At 41.7% G+C, this 23,311-nt stretch overlaps 1 long non-coding RNA gene across 1 annotated transcript; it reads left to right on the top strand.

Annotated features, from left to right (window-relative positions):
• Positions 1 to 608: 608 nt before the first annotated feature.
• Positions 609 to 21,822, top strand: LOC149469623 (uncharacterized). Its single transcript, XR_016311542.1, has 3 exons — positions 609 to 824; positions 1,759 to 1,809; positions 21,428 to 21,822. It is a non-coding gene; the product is annotated as an uncharacterized LOC149469623 (long non-coding RNA).
• Positions 21,823 to 23,311: the final 1,489 nt, after the last annotated feature.

Genomic DNA, 23,311 nt, shown 5'->3' with positions numbered 1-23,311 from the left:
ACATCTCCCTGGGTCAGGTAGAACCAGCTAGATCTAACAGACCTTATAGGTACATCTGGGCTGTTTCCATCAATGGCACCATAAGTTCGGATCTTTATTTTAGAGGACATTCCCATTGAAGTCTAATTAGGTTTTTAGATTGGTTGACTGTATTATTGTGCAATGTCAGTCTACACATGCTTTACACTCAGAACTAGTGGAGTAATTTATGCTCAGCCCATTGTGGACTACTGGTACTGGTCTCCAGTGTTCAGTAAGTTCTACCCAACTGGGGGAGGGGTTTGGGGTGCTGAGGCCAATGGTGGGTTTTAGGGGTCTGGGAGAGAAAGGGAGATAGTTTTCAACTTGGGTGTGGGGGTAGGGTGACTAGGAGGGGACACTGGGTTGAGACATGTCTTAGATTTTTTTTTTATTTTACAATAAATTTGCAGTGGCCATAAGTTGGTGTCATTATCCATTTTCTTCTTTCCTTTGTTAGTTTAGCAACTGTAATTTTTACCTGCACTGTTATGAAGCATCCTAAGCCTGAATGTTCATTTTGTGGCTGCTTCAGATGTAGAATCCTGGTATAGAAATATTCTTCAAAAAGATTGAATACTGAATGCTGCATATACTTGGAAGTAAAACCTAATTCCTGCAGACACAGTTACACAATTGATACATTTCATCTTAACAGACTTTATCATCTGGAGAGCATATCTACCTGCAGCAAATGGGAAGAACAATGTGCCACAGTATGCCAATATGCAAGGACAACAGACCTTCAGATCAAAAAGGCAGCCTCCTTTCCCTAGGAAATCCCGTTGATGTACCAGCCACTAAAGGTAGAGATCCGTCTCTAACTGGTGGTCACCTATTATCCACAGCTAGAGATTTAATGCAATATCATAGTGAAGCTTTAACCAGTACTATATTATGAGAGGCTAAGAGATATATTGCTAGACCCACCTCTTCTTCCTTTCAGTTAACCTCCCAACCTCTATGCCTTCAAAAATGATTTAAGATTTCACTAGTAAATGTATACTGAAGAAGGTGCTTAAAACCTAAAGCTTAAAGAAGAACTTCAGGTAAAATTGTAATTTTTATTTAACTGCTTGTTTTTGTCTGGGGATTGCAGAGCTGAGATATACTTCCCTAATCCGGTGATCCTGTGAGCACGAGACCGGTCCCCGGTGCTCCTGCTCCCCTGAGCGCTAGTGGTCTTGTGAATGGACTGTTCCTGACATCATCACACCTATAGACCGGCTGCGGATGTGAGGATGGCAGGAACAGTCCATCGTTGGATGTGGGGGAGCGCTGTTTTCCACAGTATTGAAGGACTGAGTAAGTATAGCTTTTATTTGCGCCCCTGGACAAAATGAGCAGTTCATTTAAAATAAGTTTAAATAACTGAAATTTTGTCCGGCGTTCTTCATTAAAAGTACTTAAAATCAAATAGAGAGAATCTCAATACACTGAATACAGATACAAACAACTTTAGGACTCATTCAGCCACCCTCTATTGTCAACTTAATGTTGTATGGGATTGACACAACACTGAGGGAGAGGGTTAATTGCACTTGAAATGCTACAGGTGCTACAGTTGGTTATCTGTATCCAGTGTATTGAGATAAAATTTGTCATCCAGTCATTTGGATGGATACCATGTTTGTTATGCTTTACTTTTAAGCATCTTTGTAAATATAAGAAGCATTGACTAATAAAGTATTTATTGATGATTTTGCACAAGGCCAGTGCACTCTTTTTTTTGTCTTACAGCGTTAGTTGAAGATTGCAGTTTGGAGAGAGGTGCAATGTGGACAATATCAGGTAACAGTGGCATTGGATTGTTTCAAGTGATTTGGACAACAGCTTATCAGTGGGGTTGTATTCTTTTAGCAGATTTCACACCCAAAAATTGTTTGAGGCCTGAGGACACATATGCACTGATGTGTGATTGTACCACAATCCCTGCAGGGGCAGAGACTAATACTACTAATAACAGCAGGGTGGTCCCTCTTTCCCCCTTTTCTGGACCCAACCCCCTTGGAGTACCCCTGCATTCTGACCTCACCCCGATAGAACACCTTTGGGATGAAGTAGAGCGGAAACGGCAAGCCAGGCCTTCTCGTCCAACATCAGTGCCTGACCTCACAAATGCACTTCTGTGATGGGTAAGAGCCTGTTGGTTTAAATTGTAGCCAACAGAACCAAACTGCACTGATAGGTGTCATATTTATACAGTAAAAAAAGAACTGCACTAAAATCGGTAAACTCCCAAGCAGCTGTACGGATATCAACCAATATAGTATGCAAACAATAAATACTTACAGAGCTAATAAATCCCCAAAAATGGTGTATACTTAATACCTAAACATAATACACAAAAATATTGACCCAAATGTGTAAAAACAATCAATATTGCATAATGTCAAATGAATAATATTCCCTACATACTTATAACCTGCAAAAAAACCCCAAAATAACCCACCTTATAAGTGCTACAGTTGTAAATATGACAAAACAAAACAGTGTAACAAATTCATATAAATCCATATAAAAAGTTGCAATTGTCAAACAAAACAAAGTCCAGTGTAACAAAACAAGATATGAATCAATGTGCCAGATGACATAAACCAGTCGTTCCAGTGAAACGCTCCCAAAAGAGCCCTTGTGGTATTCTCCTCACATGATGTTGTTGACCACTTTAATCAGTATTAAAAAGTATTGCAGGCCATACATGGGTCGAATTCCAAACAAATTTTCTTTGACCAACCAAGCCTTTAAGTACACCTCATGTTGCTACAGAAAATAATTTTTGTGGGCAAGAATTTTCTTTTCTTTCCAGGTCACAGCTCATACTTAAGCTGGCCACGCATGCTTCGAATTCCAAAATAATTCTCCCATCATTGATTAGAAATTCATTAATTTTTTAAAAAATGCTCGATCACTCAAATTCGTTATTCACTCGAAAATCAGCCATTGCTGTGGCCCACTAATGGTGCAAAATGCGTACGAAAATTCTGAGAAAAGATTTTCAAAAAGATTTTGCTCCTCCTCTTCCTCCTCACACCTCTATTTTGGTTGTTCTTATATTGAGCTCCAAAGATGCCATACAGGGGACAAGGTAACAAAGAATCATTGCACAAAGCTCTTTATTCATATAATATATATTCATAAATTTTAAAAACACTCTGACATGCTGTGGTGCTAAAGCTTGCACTAAGCATATAGACGCTGACCCTATGAGTAAACCACAAAGGGCAGGGTATGTGGTTTGGTGGAGACATTTAAACCAGCCATAGACCATGGGTTGCAGGAAAAAATTCACACAATTCCCCCATCAACACAGACCTTGCTGACAGGGGAATCCCTCCCGCCGAGCAATTGTCTTCTCTCAGTGGGGGTGGGCAGGGAAAGCTGTTCCCACCAGGAGAAGACAGTGATTATCGCTAGCAGCTGCAATAGCAAGTAAAGCCGTCAGACTGCTTGTAGCCAGACTTTAGGGTGAGGCCGCTCAAAGCGTCGAAATCAAGCAGCCACTACTGCAAGTTGATGTCACAAAATTGGTCTGCAGGTTTCCTGCCTGTGTATTCTTGCCTCCTTGCTGCAGTGTTTCAGCTAGACCTGTAATTCCTTCACATGTGTTGTGTGGTTCTGTGCTCATCTATGGATGTCGCCTGCTATTCTTTGGAATTTTCTTTCCCTTCCATCACTTCCTAGCCCATTTCTCAGTTTGCATCCCTTTATATAGACATGCTCAGTCCATCTCGCATTGCCTAAGCAACTTCACAGTTTTCTGAGCTCCCGTTTACTTACTACTCGAGTATCCTGTGTTTGACTACCGGTGTATCAATCCTGGCTTTGTCTGTGCTTGTCCGCTGCCCATCCTGACCTCAGCTTGTCTCTTGGATTTCTTGTTGTCTCCCGCTGTTTGTACTCTGCATACTCGAGTGGTCTCCGCATCCGCAAACTGGTTCCAGCTTGCTGCAAGGCCATCCCAACCATCAGAGGCTCTAGTGAAGAAACACGTTGGGGCTTAGACTCCGCACGCTGGGGAACCCGAGTTGGCAATCTACAAGGGCTCACTACCACAGATGCTTGACAGACCTCTTCAGGTGCAGTAGACTCCCTGTGAGATGCCATGCACCAGGGGCGGACTGACAACTCATGGGGCCCCCAGGCAATAGGGGATCATGGGGCCCCTGTGTCCTTGCCCAAACTCAAAAAAGCTTATGAAAAAGGTACCAGGGGCATCTCACAGGGCCCCCTACTGACCCCGGGCCCTTGGGCAGTGCCCGAGTTTCCAAATGGTCAGTCTGCCCCTGCCATGCACCATATTTCCTAATATTAGCCGTTTATTAGAATGACTGTACTGTAGCTACTATTAAAAGGCAAGCTCTTAAAAATATTCCCCTACAGTCAAAAGCTGATATCATCCATCCAACTTTAACAGATACAGTATAACAAACATAGGTGGAGTAAATGATTCACAATACTGACATATTTAAATCAATATAAATGGGCTTAATATGTAGGAAATAATATTTATTTGTCATTCTATGCACTTATGTAATATCGCCTGTTTTCTTTCAAATTAGGATCAATGCTATTGCGTATTAGGTTTTGGTATTAAGTGTACACTGTTTTTTGGAGAATTATTAGTCCTGTAAGTATTTATTGCTTGTCCTTATATTTATGTGTCATTCCTCTATTTGTCTCAGTTGGTCAGTTTTGACTTTCATTGTCTGGGAATAATGATTTTTGCTGCATTGAGGAGGAATGGGATCAATTTTTTTTTTTTGTAAGGAAACCAGTACTCATGCAGATAATGCTCATGCGCATGTCTCAGCACCCAGACAGGCTCTGGGCAGTAACTGGCATGCACTGACACACCAGCGCACATCCATGAGCATTGGCACAAGTTTGCACATGTCCAGTCCCTGGAATGGCGCCAAGCTGCCTATTTAAAGGAGGCCCCAATATGTGCTGAGCACTGGATGTTCTTCATCTCCCTGTGATTCTTGTTCTCTTGCTTTCTAGTTACTCTGCTGCCTGACTACCTGTTTCTCACTCTCTTTGTTCCTGGATATCCCTCTGACTCTCTCCTGACTGTGACCACGGCTTGTTGCTTGACTCCTTTCCTGCTTGAGCACCTGTGTTTGACCCATCTTGTCTCTACCCTCTGCTTTTGCTAGCACTAATTATCTGTGTATGACCCTGGCCTGTCTCCTGAGCACATCTCCTCTTCCAGTTGGCTGGCTGTGCATGACCTTGACTCTAGCTTCCAGACTACGTTTTTTGGCCTGCTCCTCCAGAACCAACCTTCTCCACCTACCAGATCTGCCTTCCAGGTCTTGTCTGGCATTTCCACGCTATCAGGTCATGGACTGCTTACCACTGTTGATCATGAGGTGTTCGCCTACCCGCTTCTACCCCCATCCCTGCAAACCATCTCTGCTGATCATTACCTGCTGTCCAGGTTCCCAGCACCCTTGCTACCCTGAGCCTCGCACCCATGTTCCCATATTCAGGTGTGTTTGGACCAGTGCCACAGGGGAAACCTTTTCATCACTTTGGACTCAACCAAGGTACATAAAGGCTCCGTTGTTAGATGAAAAACATCCAACAGGAGGTTGATGCCAGAAATATCTCACATGGTGGCCTAATTGATTTCTGGAAATATTGTATAAAAGAGCAGTGCCACCAAAATGGGAAAAAGTTCCTTTTGCACCACAACACCTCCAGCAATGTGCAGGGACTTCTAGGAAAGTGACATGCAACTTAGTAGGAACATTTTACCAGTGGGCTAGTAATTTTCTGGGGGTCATTCAATCCAGAAAAAGAGCAGTGAAGCATCACTGGTTCAGTGAGTCTGCGGGGTCAACTCTTGAGATTGTGGCAGACAGGGATGCTTTTTTTTCTTCAGAGGTTGCAGAGTTTCACTTCACTTATTTTTAACCCATGGTAGAACTGGCAGCAGGACAGAATGGAAATTTAAATTTATGTAGACATGTATTACATTGCAGAGCTGCCTAGAGAGGACAGAGTTCATTTGGACATGTCACTGGGATCTGTGCACCCGCTCCTGCCAGTTTGACATGCCAGCTATGATCATGCAACCACTGTGTCTGTGTCCACCTGTAGGCTGCATTCACACGTAAGTGATTTTGTAGCTTGAAGTTCGAAGCTCCAAAAATGCTCAAACTTAAAAAATAAATTGTTCACTATGGTGCCTGTTCACGAACAAGCACCATAGAGATCACTAGATTTTTTTTAAGTTTGAGCATTTTTGGAGCTTCAAGCTGCAAGCTTCAAGCTACAAATCACTCAAGCGTGAATACAGCATTAAAGGTCACCTGCATGCAGCCCAGGGCAGATGCAGAAGCAATATCAAACACAGTCTGCATCCAGAACAGGTTTCTATGCCCGTCTATATGAAACCTAAAGCAGGCTATACATGGAACGAATTTCTGCAATCTGTGGTTACAGGAAAACAATTTTGCCCTTCAACACAGATAATGGTGATAGGGGAATCCCTCCTGCTGAGCCATTGTGTTCTCCTGGTGGTAATGGCGGGGGAAGGGGTGTGTGTGTGTGTGTGTGTGCGTGTGTGCGTGCGTGCGTGCGTGCGTGCGTGTGTGTGTTAAGCCCTCCCCGCCAGCTGAAGACAGTGATTATTGCTATAACAGCCGTTAGCTATAATTGCATGCATAATCTGGTAGCCTGGTTGTACCCAAGTTGATTGATCACTTGGGTACATTCAGCTTGCCCATAAATGGTTCGAATCTCGTCCAGTTCCTGCTGAACCGGCTTAGATTCAAACAGTTTATGGCCGGCTTAAACCTAGCCATAATCAGCTAGATTTCTCACATTCAGCCCATGGCCTGAACGAGAGAAAAATCAATAGATACCTACTTCCACATTAAACAGTATAAATGGAGGAATCTCATGGCAGCCATTGTATGCAAGCAGTTGCAGTGACCATTGGCTGCTTGAATATCAAAATAGTTCACCATTCAACCAACAATTCCCAACCCGATTTTTCATTCAGGTTTGTCAAGTTGGGTGGTACCGACAGGGCAACCCACAGCAGGAATTTTGTAAATGCTCAGCATTGCACTTTTGCAGTTAGCAAAGAATAGGTATTTCCTCTCTTTTGAGTCTGTTTTGCTCATTCTTCAATTTTTTGTTTACAATACTTTTAGACAATTGATAACCTATACAGTGGACCTCACACACACGTGTCCGTTTATGAACCAGCGGTAAATGATCGCTGCTCAGTTCTCCGGCATTCTCGGAGAACACAGTTCTCCTGTGAATGCCTTTTATGCAGCGGTGTAGATCAGTTCTCCGAACGAAGGGAGAATGGTCTACAAACGCTGGAGAATGGGGCACAATTCCTCACAATGACACCAAAGATAGGGCACAATTCCTCCCAATGACACCGACAATGGTGCCCTGATGATCAGTGTAGCCCCAGCAGTGCCTTGTGTTAGTGTCCATCAGTGCCTTGTGTCAGTGCTCATCAGTGCCACATATCAGTGCCTGCCAGTGCCCATCAATGCCACATATCAGTGCCCATCTGAGCTCCCTTTCAGTGTCACCCATCAGTGCCAGTCAGTGCCACCTATCAATGCCTATCAGTGCTGCCAATCAGTGCCAGTCAGTGCCGCCTATCAGTGCCAGTCAGTGCCGCCTATCAGTGCCATGTATCAGTGCTGCCTTTCAATCCCCATCAGTGATGCCTGTCAATGCCCATCAGTGCCACCTAACAGTGCCGCCTAACAGTGTCCATCAGTGCAGCCTATCAGCGCCCATCACTGCAGCCTCATTAGCGCACATCAGTGAAGGATAAAAATCACTTATTTACAATATTTTATAACAAAAACTAAGAAAAAAACATTTTTTCCAAAATTTTCAGTGGTTTTTGGTTTGTTTAAGAAAAAATAAAAAACCCAGAGTTGATTAAATACCACCAAAATAAAGCTCTATCTGTCACAAAAAAATGGTAAAAATTTCATATGGGTACAGTGTTGCATGACCGCGCAATTGTCATTCAAAGTGCAAAAGCGCTGAAAGCTGGAAATTGGCCTGGGCAGGAAGGGGGTATAAGTGCCCTGTAGGCTAGTGGTTAAACAAGTTTCCTACTGCCTTAAAAGTGTAATTGTGGAAGAGAAGTAGAGACAGCTGACTGGAGTAAAATATGTAAGAAATCTCACACTAAAAAGTATAGGAATAATACCTGTTTTCATAGGGCTGACAAAGAAATGAAACTGTTTATATTTGTTGTCACCACCAATGACAATACCATTAATACACAAAACAGGCCTACCATTGTTAATGTTGCATGTAAAATCCCAGCCCAGTTTTGTTGAGGAAAAAACAATTCCCTGAAAAAGAGTTATATATTTCTTGGATTTTCACACTTTTTTTGCTGTTTCGTACCTTCCTTTGTTCTGTAGAAATAGATGTTAGTTTCACTGTGTTTTCTCATGCTAATTCTTGAAAAAAAGCATCCTTTTTTGTTATCACCAGTTGATCAAGATCAGTGATGTAATGAAAAAGGCTGCAGGGTCTGCTTCATTTTAGAAGTGGGGAGCAGAGAGCATCCCACCAAAACTGAAACTCCTGTTACTGGAGATGTCTAAAAATTCACTTGTATCCCAGTGCAGACTTCTGGGAAAGACAGAGGGCCAATCACACAAGCATTACATTAGATTTCTAGTGGCATTCTGTACACACCCCTCACATTGCCATATTGCAAGGATGAAAATTTGGACTTTGTGATGGTTTCATATAAAACACATCAGCTGCAGATTGAAACTGAAAGGTCCTTTTTTTGTTTCTCCTAAAATGGAGTATGTGCTCAAATGTTTTTCAGAAAGAGTTACATAGTTACATAGATAGTCTGACTGAAAAAAGACAAAATTCCATTCAGTTCAACCATTAAAAAAAAAGGTTATAATCCTATATCCACAGTTGATCCAGAGGAAGGCAAAAAACCCAGCAAAGCATGAGCCAAATTGCTCCTGCAGGGGAAAAAAATCCTTCCTGATCCCCTGAGAGGCAATCGGATATTCCCTGGATCAACTTTACCTATAAATATTAGTATCCAGTTATATTCTGTGTATCCAGAAAACAATACACTCCTTTTTTTAAAGCAATCCACTGAGCTGGCCAGAACCAACTTTTGAAGGGTCACAGCTCTTACTGTGAAGAAACCTTTCCGAGTTTGGAGATTAAATCTCCAAAATTAAAAATTAGAGGTTATTGTATACCCTAAGCTTGGCCAGCAAAAACTCTTGGCAAAGGTTTTATTTACAGTATATGAGGTCATTTTTAATGTAATGAGAATAGTTTGCACGACCTTGATGTAACCTGGCAGCCAAGGAAAGTGGCCTGGAATGTGCATGCATGAACAATGGCGACTTCACTCTACTCGTTAGTTGAGAGAACATGTGCACTGTGTGGCCATCACATGTAAAAGGACTGAGCAAATAGAGTAACAAGCATCACATTTTGCATTAAACTTGCTTGAGGTGATTGTAGCCGTATTAGTGCATTTGCCACAGAAACAACTGGACCTTGAAGAAGGGGACACTCCCCGAAAGCTCGTCCTCAAAATTGTATGTTAGTGCAAATAAAAAAAGTATCACGGACAGTACTCAATTGTTTCTGCATTAAACTTGAACATTCTTCCACAGAAACTATTCAGATGGTTCAGAAAGCTTTCAGGAATGATGCAATGAGAGCAGGGCAAATAAGAGTGTGGCACAAACACTTCAAAGATGGTTGCAAATCTGTTGAAAGTGATCCAAATTCTGAAAGGCCTATGACTTCTGGTATTTCCCAAAGCTAAAATCACCTTTGAAAGGGAAGAGATTTCAGACTGTCAGTGAGGTTCAGGAAAATATAACAAGGCAGCTGATGGTGATTCCAATTGAATTTACAGAGTGTTTTGAACAGTGGATTAGATGCTGGAAGAACTGTGCGAGGTCCCAGGGTGCCTACTTTGAAGGGAACGGATGTGTCATTGTTCTATGCACAATGTTTCTTGTATCTTCTTCAATTTTTCATATTACATGGCTGGATACTTTCTGGACAGACCATATACTGTATATATATATACCCCTATACACTCTGCTCAAACAAATTAAGGGAAAACACATCAGATCTCAATGGGGAAAAATATCATGCTAGATGTCTATACTGATATGGACGGGGTAATGTGTTAGGAACGTAAGAATGCCCCTTCATTTGATGGAAATGAAAATTATCAACCTACAGAGGACTGAATTCAAAGACACCCTGAAAATCAAAGTGAAAAAACGATGCAGCGGGCTAGTCCATTTTGCTGAAATTTAATTGCAGCAACTCAAAATGGTACTCAGTAGTTCGTATGGCCCCCATGTGCTTGTATGCATGCCTGACAAGGTTGGGACATGCTCCTAATGAAACAATGGATGGTGTTCTGAGGTATTTCCTCCCAGATCTGGACAAGGGCATCACTGAGCTCCTGGACAGTCTGAGATGCAATCTGGAAGTGTCTGATGGACCGAAACATAATATCCCAGAGGTGTTCTATTGGATTTAGGTCAGGTGAGTATGGGGGCCATACAATGGTATCAATTCCTTTATCCTCCAGGAACTGCCTGCATACTCTCACCACATGAGGCCAGACATTGTCATGCACCAGGAGGAACCCAGGACACACTGCACCAGCGTAGTGTAAGACAATGGGTCCAAGGATTTCATCCCGGTACCTAATGGCAGTCAGGGTGCCAGTGTCTAGCCTGTAGAGGTCTGTGCATCCCTCTGTGGATATGCTTCCCCAGACCATCACTGACCCACCAACAAAATGGTCATGCTGAATGATGTTACAGGCAACATAACATTCTCCACGGCTTCTCCAGACCCTTTCATGTCTGTCACATGTGCTCAGGGTGAACCTGCTCTCATCTGTGAAAAGTACAGGGTGCCAGTGGTGGACCTGCCAATTCTGGTGTCCAATGGCAAATGCCAATCAAGCTCTATGGTGCCGGGAAGTGAGCACAGGGCTACTAGAGGATGTTGAGCCCTCAGGCCACCCTCATGAAGTCTGTTTCTGATTGTTTGGTCAGAGACATTCACACCATTGGCCTGCTGGAGGGCTCTGGCAGTGCTCATCCTGTTTCTCCTTGCACAAAGGAGTAGATACCAGTCCTGCTGATGGGTTAAGTACCTTCTACAGCTCAGTCCAGCTCTCTTAGAGTAACTGCCTGTCTCCTGGAATCTCCTCCATGCTCTTGAGACTGTGCTGGGAGACACAGCAAATCTTCTGGCAATGGCAAGTATTGATGTGCCATCCTGGAGGAGTTGGACTGCCTGTTTAACCTCTGTAGGGTTCAGGTATTGGCTCATGCTACTAGTAGTGACACTGACCCTAGCCAAATGCAAAACTAGTGAAAAAGTTGAGTAGGGAAAAAAATGTCAGTAGCCTCCATCTGTCAAACCATTCCTGTTTTGGGGGTCATCTCATTGTTTCCCATCTAGTGCACCTGTTAATGTCATTAACACCAAAGCAGCTGAAACTGATTAACAACCCCCCTCTGTTACTTAACTGACCAGATCAATATCTCAGGAGTTTAATTGACTTGAAGCTATAATCTGATTAAAAAGTGTTCCTTACATTTATATTTATATATGAATATTGTTTTTCTTATATAGGAATACCATTTTCTTGTACTGTTGGGTGCAGATTTTCTTGTGCACCCATCTTGCAATATTTAAATATACCACAAGATGGAACTATTTGCACAATGAAGCTGCAGGAGACTACTTTCATCCATTTCATTCATAGTATTGTGAATGTCAGCAAGACGACTGAGAAATCTTATCTCAATTAAACTCTAGTCCAGCCAAAAATCTTTTTTTTTTTTAATGTCAAATGCAAATATTTTACAAATGGCATCAGCTTAAAACTAGGAGATGTGCAGCCAAAACCAACCATTGTTGCAATGTTCTTCATGTCTTTGCTGCCAAAGTACCCATACACCAGTTGCTGGGAACATCAAGTGTTTTTCCTCTTTACCCTAATATTTAGATACATAATACAAAAGGTCAGATGCATTGCATGCTTTGTCTGCTACATTGGGGCATCTCTAGATCTGCATATATAGCAAAGAACAGTGGGGAGTCAGGCAAACAATTCCTCATTATGGACAAAATAATTACACTCATTAGTCATAAATTTGATAGATGAAGGCTGCTGACAACAAGGATTGATATATGTAAATCCTGCTAAGACAAATGGAAAATTGCAGCATCAGAAGTGAGACTACTTCCAGATTTGGAAATGAGAGTATATGGAACTTATGTATATTTCTAAGACTCCAACCACAGTGATAAATACTACTACTCACCAGATATATTGACCCCAATTACAGAGGTCAAATGCACTTGTTACAAATTGTAATCCACTTGTGAAGATCTCGTCACCAGATATTATAAATATGCATTACAAGATCCCGAGATGACACCATTAATAATGAGGTCAAAAAGTGATTTGTAATTTTTTAGCCAGGTGACAAAACAAAAAGAAAACTTTAATGGTCAATTTGGATTCAGACCCCCACTAATATGGAGGTCAGGGGTGCTGTAGAACCTTTAGCAAGTGACCTGATCCCTCTGGGTGAAAAAACAAAAGACTTTCCTCTGAAGGATGGATCATATAAAGAGAGCCATAGTGTAGCCACATACATGTATTCTAAAAATAAGGTAAAACCATGTACATATAAGTCAGAAAATTAAGTCGCTGTTAAATTGCTGCTGCCCATCCATCCGTAAGATGGCTGTGTGTGATGTCCTTGCACAAAAAAAAGGAAAACTAATGCAGCCACCATATTAAAGCAGAATTACACCCCGGTCACAGCAAAGCCGATTTTGAAATCATGCGACTTACAGTGAAGTCGCACGATTTAAAAATCAGGTGACCTGCCAATTTCATTGGAATTTGCAAGACATCTGACACAGATGTCTATGCAAATCGCAACAAAAGTAGTGCATGCACTACTTTAGAAATCGGTGCGGCTCCGACTAAGTCGGAACCACACCGATATGACTCCTCTAATAGCGGACAATAGGGTGCAACCTGGCATATGATTTGCAAGTCACCTGGCATGCAGATCTCATGCCAAATCACTCCCAATGTGTCTGGGAGCTTAAGCCCAATTTTTTCACTTTCACCCATCAGCAAACTTCTTTTACTCACATAATATAGACCAGAATCAGACCCTGCCGCGCCTCCTTCATCCATAGATATTGCTATAATTGTGTGCTTACGTCACTTGTTGCTGTGCCTTTTCACTCTTATTTATGGCACTACGCCAATTTGATCAACAGAGCACCATGCCTTTGTTTCCTTCACAGTCATCTCTGCCAAGGCGCTATGCTCTAGTGATTCCCCATGCGCGAGATTCAGTATATTGTTGGCGGAAGCACAGTTAAGGGAAGCAGGCGCTGAATAATGCTGGCTTCTGGGGAAGGAGGGAGAGTTTAATTCTGCTTTAACCACTTGCCTACCGGGCACTTTTACCCCCTTCCAGATCAGGCCAATATTCCGCTTTTGGCACTGTCGCACCTTGAATTAAAATTGAGCAGTCATGCAACACTGTATCATTTTTTTTTAGTATGATAGAGCTTTTTTTGTTGTATTTAATCACCTCTGGGTTTTTTAATTTTTTCTAAACTAATATAAAAAGACTGAATATTTTGAAAAAAAAAAGTTTTTCTTAGCTACTATTATAAAATTTTGCAGGAGGCACTAATAGGCAGCACTCATAGGTTGCACTGATGGGGCTGTACTGATGATCCGTGCCCTGATAGTCAATGAAAATGATGTCCTGACAGGCTCACCAGTTAATGGCTCTCCTTTCCTCCCCCAGACACAGCATGGGAGGAAAGGAATGCCAATAACCATAACCTGTTTACATGTCAGCTATGATTGATCACATGGGAAAGGGCCACTGTGATTGACTCTTTACCCTGATCTGTGATAAGCTGTGTCCAAAGGACACCTGATGGGTGCCACAGAAGGTGGGCAGGGAGGATTCTGGGAGGACATCTATTGATGCCCTCCCAGAACTGGACAACTGCTCTGTAGCTGTCTTTCAGGTATAGTGCAGTTGACAAGTGGTTAAATAACTGATATACTCAGGCCCAGATCTAGGAGGGTGCTGAGAGGGGCTGTACTCCCCCTCCATATTTTATTTCTGCCTCTCCAGGTCTCTAAGAGTGCATCCACTGATCCATGAGGCACTTTGATGGGGACAGTTGATGAAAGGAGGACCCTGATAGGGACAGTTCATGTAAGAGGGGTTCTAATGGGGACAGCTGATGAAAGGGGGACTCTGATGGAAACAGTTGATGTAAGGGGGATTCTGATAAGGACAATTGATGTAAGGGAGGATTCTAATGGGCATAATTGATGTGAGGGGGGCTCTGATGAGGACAGTTGATCTAAGGAGGCTGTAATGGATACATTTGATGTAAGGGGTACTCTGATGGAGACAGTTGATGTAAGGGGGACTCTGATAAGGACAATTGATGTGTGTGTGTGTGGGGGGGGTCTAATCAATGGGGACAGTTGATGTGAGGAGGTACTCTGATGCAGAAAGTTGATGCAAGAGGGTGTCCCCCCGTATGTGAACAAGTATACGATGCATGGCACTGCTACCCATTCACAAAAAAAGTTTAGTGTAAAAAAAAGACAGAAGACAGTCTCTGATAAGTCCTTTATTAAAAACAAAATTGAAAAAAAAGTCCCCGAAGTCGATCCGACATCAATAATGATGCCCACCGCCACCGATGACCAGAAAAAAGAAAATAAAAAACCCTCAAAGCTGGCTCTTGGCCGTCTGACAGATGCACCGCAATGACAGTTCTTAAAGCGGAGCTCCACACAAAAGGGGAATTTCCGCTTTAAGCCTTTGTCACCCAAGCCCCATTAAGGATTGGCACCTTTGGGGAGCAGGTACCTGAATTTGACAGGTACCCCCTCCCACTTCTGCTGCGATCACCTAGGCGATCGAAAGCAGTTGTCCTCTCCCCCCCCTCCCTGTCGTCTTCTGGGACACATGACAGATCCCAGAAGACTATGGGGCCATTCACAAAGCGCAGCGCTTCTTGCACATGCACAGTGGGCACCCTGCTGTGAAGCCGCAAGCTGTGACAGCTGGGTGCCCACACTGGAGATGCTGGTGCCAGGGAGGACACTGCTGGACTGAGGGACAGGTAAGTGGCTGTATTTTAAAAGTCAGTAGCTACAGTTATTGTAGCTGCTGACTTTTTTTTTTTTTTCAGCTGGAACTCTGCTTTAAATAGGGTGATGACATCTCGAGGGGGGCAGGATCACCCCCACCCCTTGTGATGTCATCATGCCCTGTGATTGGCCAAAGCAGAGGTCAGGTGCAATGCTTTGGCCAATCACAATACAGTGTCGGGGCGCAGTGCATTGTGGGATGCAGCAGGCGAACAGCTTACTTACGAACTTACATTCGACTCAAACATGCAGCCCATCATTACCTGTCAGACATTATTTCCCATTTGTGACTCATTGTACAGAAGCGCACTAAGTCTTGGTTCACACTGGATGCGATTTAAAATCGTGCATTTTGTTTGTGATTTCACTGCATTTTCTGAAGATTTTGCAACGATTTATTGCGGTTTCCATTGAGTTTTGCAGTGTGATTTCTATTTTAGTCTATATGTGAATTCTCAACAAACTGCAGAAAAAGTAATACAAGAACTACTTTTAAAATTGCGCTGCAGCAAATCACATATGTTAAGACACTCATATTAACTAGATCCGATTTCAGGTATGATTTCAATTCCCAAATCGCACCTGAAATCGCAGCGGTGTGAACCAGGGCTAACAGTGAACCAGCGAGTAAACAGGAAATACTGATGGCATTTCTGTTACATTATTAACATTATGCCCCCTGACTTTTTATACTGCACTCCCAGATTAGATAAGCTAGATCCGGCCCTGGGTGATCTACAATATATTAAACATTTGTTTTGCGTTTAATACTGTTTTAAGTTCAGTAACCATAGCAACCGATCATATTCCACCTTGTACTGGACTAATCTCAGCAAAGTCAATTGTGACTAGTCTCTCCAGGTTATTGTATTTAACATAACAACTTCTCATTGAATGAGACCACTTGGTGGGAAGTCAGTTCTAGCTTAGAAAGTTGCACTGAAGTTGAAAAGAATATTTTTTTCTTATTGCCAGTTACCCAATAAGTCCAGATATTTAAAGATTAGTGGAAATAACCCACTACTATTTTAAAGAGCTGGCATAATAAATGAAGTGGTGTAAGCAATGGTTTACTGTAATCCATAACAACCAATAAAATGTCAACTGCCATTTATTTTCGTAGTAAATTCACAAAAGGGCGACACCTCATTGATACTGTATTGTAGTAAATCATTCAACACTACTAGGTATTTATTTGAGTAGTTATTAACAAAAGAACAAAGGCATCCTGGATTTTAACAATAGATAAGGAATGGGAAAGACTGTTATCTAATAAATATGTGTGAATCTGTTTGCGGTTGGATAATTGAATGGTCTCTCCACATGTTATTAGACAAATGGACGTTATGGCAATTTGCCACAGAACATGAAGGAGTTATTGAAACAGCTTGAATTGTCGTTTTAGACAGACTCAGAGTGGTCTTCATAGCTTTCTTCCCACAAAGGGAAAGAACAAGCACAATCTAAACTGAACTCCAAATTGTTCCCAACACAGAAAATGACAGCACAGATCAGCCAGAGGTATCGTAATTTGGAAATGTGTTCAGCTTTATGCCACAACATTGCATAGTAAGGTCGCAACAATGCGGTATATTAGAGATGGAATTTAAAATACAAGAAGTGGTCTCATCTGACACATATTTCACATTGAAAGTCAGGAGGATGGAATAATCAGATGCCACTTCTGTTTCTAAACATCTTTAAAGGGCAGGCACAAGTAGGAGCATTCAGTGAAATGCAAATGAAATCTAGGAACAAGGACACTCTGGTCATTGTATTTTACACATCCTTTTTCACTTGAGTACCAGCCCTTCATTACCAGGCCAGTTTTTCAGTTTCCAATGTTATGACACTTTGACAGACATAATTTTTATCATTTATATGATCTTTGAGCTTTCTTTTGGTGTTATTTAACCCATCCCTGGGTAGATGTCATATGACATTCTGGAGTTTAAGTGGTTGTTCCAGGATGAAGCTTGCAGCTACAGGTATCACCTCTGTATCACAATTTTCAGCCAGCAATCCTGTTTGATGTAGAAGTGATTTGAGTGGCTATATAGCAACTCAATCATTTCTAAAGTTTGTGGAAGTGGTTGCCTCCCCCTCCCACGGCCACCTTTCCTGAGTTCTCCCATGCCATTGGGGAGCCTAGGACCACCCTGACTGGCAGCATCTCCATCATTGAACAGAGAGAGAGAAGCCGATATTCTTCCTCCTCTGTGAGATCAGACACCTGAAGCGACAAGGATTTTGTCACTTCCAGTTTCGGTTCTTTGTTTACTGGCTTGTTAACAGCCAGTGAAGCAGTCTTTCAGACTGATCTGTGTCTGATCAGCTGTATTGGAGGCCAGAGGAGAAATATGGGGTCTAATAGACCCTAGATCTCTTCATAAGGAGGACCTGTCACAGCCCATGCGATCGCAAGGGATGTTGTTTATCCTTTGTGGTAGCAATCAGCTTGATTGAAAAAAAAACAGAGCAAAAAAAAAGTTTTAAATAAAATAAATAATAGTTTAAGAAATTTTTAAAGCGCCCCCATCACCCTGTGCTCGTGCGTAAATGCATATGCAAGTCCTGCAACCATATGTAAACAGTGATTGCGCTACACATGTGAGGTAGAGTTGTAAACATTAGAGCTGTAGCAATAATTCTAGCACCAGACTTCCTGTGTAACTCTGAACTCGCAACCTGTAAAAGCTTTTAAAGTGGTAGTACACTGTTTCCTCCCCTTCCTCTATTGTAGAAGGAAGGGTAGGGCTTACAAATGTAAATACTGTACTGCTTGCATCTATGATCACTTTGATTCATCTCTCTACAACCACTCACAGCAATGCCAAAGTGCAGAGTTGCTAAGATAGGCTCAGTATACATAGGGGATTATGTACTAAAACTGGAGAGTGCAAAATCTGGTGCAACTCTGCATAGAAACCAATCAGCTTCCAGGTTTTATTGCCAAAGCTTAATTGAACAAGCTGCAGATAGAAACTGTTTGGCTAACATAAACAGGTGCACCAAATTCTGAGTGTGCCAGTTTTAGTAAATCTACCCCAGGGGTTTCCAAACTGTGGCCCATGGTCTGGATGTGGCATTCTGCTTGCCTTTATCTGGCCCTTGGGGAACTATTCCTTCCAATGATACGGAGGATGTAGCACTATTCCTCCCACTGACACCAACAATGGGGCACTATTCCTCCCACTGACACCAGAGATGTCCATTGATACTAATGATCGGGCATGATTTCTCCCACTGAAACCAATGTTGGGGTTCTATTCCTTCCACTGTCACCAAAGATGGGGAACTGATTTTTCAACTGACAACAATGATGGGCACTATTCCTCCCAATGACAAAAATGATAGGGAACTGTTCCTCCCACTGACACTAATGATGTAATTGTTTTACTTTCACTGACCACCAAGCCTATGGCATTGTTTACTCCCACTGATGCCAGGGCATTTTCTACTACGTCTGGCCACAGTCTGCAGCCCCTCTAGAGTTCGATCGGCAGTAAACTTGCCCTTTGTATTGAAAGTTTGAAGTTTGGTGCCCTCTAGTCTACTCCGTTGTATATGAACATCACCGGGTAAATAACCGTCCACTAGGTTTCCATTTTTAGGAGTACAATGGTACAAAACTGGTTTATTGCTTTCATACTGTAAAGAATATAGGTTAAAGTGTAAAGATTTTAAAGATCAGCACCAACCAGAGAGAGCTTGGGTAGTGGCCAGATGAATCTCTTGCAGGTTTATTTCCTATGTCTTGGAAAGTAGTAGGAGTTGTTTAATTTTTGTTCTGTCTTCTTGCGGAAGGCCATTACAAAGAATTATTTGTTACATTATTGAGAACTCACTAGGGGAGTTCAACACCATTTGAAGCAGTTGTGGGATTTGTGTGGCAGAGGAAACTTTTGTTGCACTTACCACCTACATCTCTAAGAAATCTAAATGTGGCCTATGATTGTGTGGTCAGATTTTAATAGGAAAGCAGAAGGACTGGCAGGAACACCAAGGATTTCACACAAAGGAAGCAATATAAATTGAACAGGATGCTTTTTCATGCAATTACATGGTACAGCAGGCACATATCTAGAATACAAAATGTTGGGTTTGTATATTCTTTAAGGTTGTTGGTTATAACTAATTGGAATGATTTTGCAGATATCTGTTTAAACTATTTAGACATTAAATAGTATATTTCTGTTGAGCGACATATAAAGAAATGAAGTCCTCTTCCTCTGCGGTTCAATGTTCTATGACAATTAAACATGAAGACTTTCTAGGGGGTGCATACACTGTACTTGGGTATTGTTGCAAGAGGATTAGATGGTCTGGTTGTGATGGCTGCATACAACACAATCTAATTATACAATATTTCCTACAGCTTCCTTTACATTTATGAAGAACTCTGTAGATAGAGGGCACCTCATTTACACATACAAAATAGTCACTATAACATAGAAGTTTAAAGACTGATTAGAAAGTGTCATTGACCAGGTGTGGTAACATTTACATATAAACAACAAAAACCAGATAATTATATCCAGTGCAGATAACTAAATACACTTGAGAAGGGGAAGGGGGGAACAGACTAATATCAATTCTTTTGTACAGCAAGGCAGTGCTAAACAGAGCAGTGAGACAGATTTAACCACTTTACTATTGACATACATTTTACAATGGTGAGTGGTGAACATAGTGTTGTGATGTGTAGTTTTAAAACAGCAATGTGTTTACAATGTATGTGCCTGACGTGCACATAAGAACTACAGTATGTTATTAGACAGCTCAGATCATAAGACAAAATGCATAGAGCCAATCAGAGTGGCTCTGTGCCTTGTGATATGCAATAACAGCAATCACATTTCTAAACAATGCTACTGTTTACCTTTGTGAGTCCTCCCCTTCCTCTCACAATGGAGGAAGGAGTAGGTTAGATGTTTTAATCAATGGAGGGTAGGCAGCAGCAGATTTCATTCATTTATTGTATTGTATGCGTATGAACATTTCAGGACTGTCCTGCAAAATATGGAACCTTTCTATGCCCCTCTGTCCACAAACACCTGTAGCCCCTTGACACCGCTGCTGGGTCCAGCACATCTATGCTTCCTCCCCAATCTTACAGGTTGTAGAGGAGAGTACGGAGGGCAGAGGAGCAATAGGTACATGCGTGGCTCTTTAGCACTCAGTTAGGTAAGGAGGCAGGAGGTGATAGTAGTTTGGGGGCCGACCAAAGAAAAATAAAAGAGGCAATCTTAATAAATTAGAATCATCATACAATGTAAGTGTGCACCTACTTTTCAAAAATAAACCAATAAATAAAATGAGGATTTACCATCACTTCAACATAATCTCTGATTGCATAGATTAACCTCTTCAAGGTCTTTGAAACCTACTGTAGATCCTTAGACCAAATTTATCAGCTTCAGTATGTTAACCTAACAATAACTCTATGACTGATTTACCCACATGAATAATTATTACTGTGCCAAATAATGTAGAAATATGGATGTGGATGTATGGGTTTTAATGTGCTGCTAATGTAATTTATTCACTGATCATAATTTTAATCAGAGCAGAGTAAATGCAAGGTCAAATAGACTTCTACATGCCATTTTTTTACCCCTGACTCTAACGAAAACATCTGTACATTAGCAGCTTCAAAATGTCCTCAGCTGCTCAACTCATATAATACTTCATCCTTTTTAATTTACATGGTAAATAGGAACTTCAATCTTCCTACATCCCCACTACCACCAACCTCACAAGTGACAATGTTGTCACTTTTTAACATTATGGCAGGTGGAGGTATACCTCTGATCTGGAAACCAGGCTAAGTGACTCAACTATGCACGAAAACATAGGAACTGGGGTGCAGAAAAATGGCAGCAGGTGCTCTTGATTGATGAGTCAAAATTTTAACGTTTTGGCTGTAGCAGGAGGCAGTTTGTTTACTGAAGGGCTGGAGAGAGGTACAATAATAAGTGTCTGCAGGCAACAATGAAGCATGGTGGGGGTTCCTCACAAGTTTGAGGCTGCATTTCTGCAAATAGAGTTGGAGATTTGGTCAGGATCAATGGTTTTCTCAATGCTGAAAAATACAACCAGATAACTTGATTGATGCATGTGATTGGCCCCAAATTTATTCTGTAGCAGGACACTGACCCCAACCACAAAGCCAATGGCATTAAGAGCTATCTTCAGTGTAAAGAAGAACAAGGAGTCCTGGAAGTGATGGTTTGACCCCCACAAAGCCCTGATCTCAACATCATGGAGTCTGTCTGGGATGAAGAGACAGAAGGATTTGAGGTAGACTAGAACCACAGAAGATCTGTGGTTAGTTCTCCAATATGTTTGGAACAGCCTACCTGCTGAGATCCTTCAAAGCTGAAAAACTGTGTGCATGTGTACCTAGAAGAATTGATGCTGTTTTGAGGGCAAATGGCACTCACACCAAATATTGATTTCACTTGGATTCCTCTTCTGTTCATTTACTTTCCATTTTGTTAATTGATAAAAATAAACTAACATTTCTATTTCTGAAAGCATTCTTAATTTACAACATTTTTTTCACAACTGCCTAGAACTTTTGCACAGTACTGTATGTGCACATACTGTATATTGTAGTAATTACTCATATTTTAGACCTAGCTACCTTGAAAACTAGATAACCAATACAATTAGTTATTGACTTATGAGTCATGGCTGGTTTCTGAGATCATGAAGGTAGGTATTTATGCACATTTCTACAATCTCATTCAATCATTTTCTTACAGGTGCTGTCAGTCATATCATTGGTACAATGTATATGCTCAGCACCATTTGGTGAATGAAGTCAAGATTTGCATCTGTAGGGAAGCAAGGGTTTGCCAGATTTCACCTATTTTTGGTTGCCTCACACCTTCCAGCAAGGATGCACTGATGAGCAAAGATTTTGAATGATTAAAGTTTTCCGCATCTTAGGAACTGTAAGGCCCATGTGAACCCCAAAGCAGTAATATACCCTATCATCAAAGGAAAATACTACTGCAAGTATAAAATGCAAGCACCTAGAGGTGCCTGTACATACTCGAAGACCCTGGTTTTGCAATGAAATACTGGGCCATTCTGAAAAGCAGAGCTCCAACAGTTTTGGATAGTGCCCGAGTTTCCATTCCCTCCCACCTACCCATTCATATTGGTTAGTTACTATCAAGAAGTACCTGTCAGAGCAGCATTTAGTTGTAAAATGTGGATATTAGTGGCTACTGCAGCTATCTGCACATTGAGATGTTGCACTTATTTGTATACTTTTAGAAATTATCTATGACAGATTCTCTGCAAGTGCTTCCATGTTTCTGCAACAGCAGTAGAATTTTTCCAAGAGCCAATTTAACAATAAACGCTGCTTTCCTGGAGTTCTTTTTTATTATTTAAAATAAGCAGCAAATCCAGTATCACAGAATGTTAGCAGAATTACGAATGCTGAAAGCTAAGTGCTAAGGCTTGTTTTTTTGGCAAGTACACAGGAGACACAGTCACTGCAGAGCAGCATAATGCAGCAAAGTGGACTGCAGGTAAGCCTCTGATTTTGGCAGCCTGGTACCTCTTCGTTTTGGTATGCAAGCCGCATAATATGCTCAATACACAAAATCTCCCATGAAATATAAAAATGTCTAAAACTGGGCATATGAATATTATTATAATATATTGTTTGATAAGAGTATAGTCAAGACTAAAGCTTGAAAAGAGTGAAATGACAGCCATTACAGTTTCTCTTAAAAGAAACCTGGTAGAGTGGCTTATAGTTGTGTGGCTTTAAAGTGGTTCTTAGGGCAGAAGCTTTTTACCATAATGCATTAAAACCTTCTGCAAGCAGCTTCCCCCAGCCCCCATACACACTTACCTGAGCCAGTTCTTGATCCAGCTGTATGCACAAGAGCAGAGGCTATCTTGGCTCTCTCTCTCCTTATTGGCTTAGATACAGTAGCAGGAGCCACAGGTTCCTGCTGATATCAATCAGAGCCACTAAGGAGGAAGCAGGGCCAAGCTGCACTC

Source organism: Staurois parvus, unplaced genomic scaffold (assembly GCF_062004578.1).
Source record: "Staurois parvus isolate SC_StPar_1 unplaced genomic scaffold, SC_StPar_1.0 ptg000066l, whole genome shotgun sequence".
NCBI classification, from domain to species: domain Eukaryota; kingdom Metazoa; phylum Chordata; class Amphibia; order Anura; family Ranidae; genus Staurois; species Staurois parvus.
The sequence above is the reverse complement of the archived record's forward strand: the minus strand, read 5'-3'. Positions and strand labels throughout refer to the sequence as shown.